Below are 1,503 nucleotides of genomic sequence, written 5' to 3' on the forward strand. Positions count from 1 at the left end.
GTGGTGGTAAACATCCAGGAAGGTGTCACGCTGGGTTAAGAAGGACCAGGTGAAGTGGGTAGTAGAGAAAATGTTAAGCTTGTGAAGGAATAAGATACGGTGTCGTGGCCCTGAATCCAGATCATGAAAGATGATGTCTTCAGTGAAGCTGAACCAGTCCAGGGATTTTTGGTTTTGGGAGGCTGGGAAAGTTCCCTATAGACAGCTCATAAACAGGTTGACATATGAGGGTGTCGTTGCTCATGGTTGTCATGAATTTGCTTGTATATTTTCTCTTCAGAATAGTTGTTACGTACTAGGATGAAGTTAATTAGGTGTATGAGGAATGAGGCAGTGTGTGTGGAGTCTGAAGGATGTTGGGAGAGGTAATGTTAAAGAGTGGTAAGACTGGTGTATAGGGACCAGGTGTCAACTGTGACAAGTAGGTATTCAGGAGATAAAGCGATGGGGATTTTAGAGGAAGTGGTTCGTGTCTTTGATGTGGTAGTCTAGATTTTGGGCAGTTGGTTGTATGCATTTGTCAATGAGGGCCAAAATTCTGTCAGTGGGGGCACAATAAACAGTTCCAATGGGATGTTCAGAGTTTGGTTTGTGGATTTTGGGGACTATGTTGGTGCATAGTCCCCAAAATCCACAAACCAAACTGGCATAGGGGTGAGGAGGGAAATTGATTCAGGGGAGAGGTTCTGGGTAGGGTCCAACACTGTAAGTAGGTATTGCAGATTATGGTGGCCTCCTGGGAGGTAATCACTCTGGCAATTTTTATAGGTGTAATAGTCACTGTGATTAATGGTAACAGTGGTGTAACCTTTGTTTGCACGTAGGATGATTAAGTCAGGATTTGTTTTGAGGTTTTGTGTGGCTCTTTTCTACTGCTGAAAGGCTGGTGTTCTTTGGAGGGGTGCTGGGGGAGGATGATGAGACCACGTTGGATGTAAGGAATTCCTGGAAAGGTAACCATGGGTTGCTTAGGTGGGAGGATCACAGTTGGATGTTGGTATAAACGGAGAGGCAGGGTTCAGTGTTAGGATATGGTAGACTTTGGATGGAGAGATTGGTGGCAAAGAAGTGTTTCCCTTTCAGTGATTTGGAGGAGAAGAGTAGGTCTTTGACAAGTTCAGCATGGTTAAATTCGGCTGTTGGGCTAAACGTGATTCCTTTTGATAGGACAAATTTCTGTGGGGCTGAGGTGGAAAGGTGAAAAACAGTGTTCCGGGAATGTTTCAGCTCTAGATTTAATGGCGTGTTGGTAGGTGTTTTGGGGATGTGGCAAGTTGAAAATTTTACCTAGGCAGAGTCAGTGTGTTATGAAGGGTTGATAAAGAGCAGCACTTTGGGTCGGATAGATTTGGATAGTGGTGCCCCAAGGTGGCAGTAGGGTAATTTACAGAGGTGGTGTTTAAGAGTGCTCCTCCAGGTGCTGGAGAGCAGGGGATTCAATTCAAGAAAAGCGATGTATGTAGGAGGGTTTGCATGGTAGCGTTATCTGGCAGAGGGGACAGA

Source organism: Schistocerca nitens, chromosome 5, assembly GCF_023898315.1.
Source record: "Schistocerca nitens isolate TAMUIC-IGC-003100 chromosome 5, iqSchNite1.1, whole genome shotgun sequence".
NCBI classification, from domain to species: domain Eukaryota; kingdom Metazoa; phylum Arthropoda; class Insecta; order Orthoptera; family Acrididae; genus Schistocerca; species Schistocerca nitens.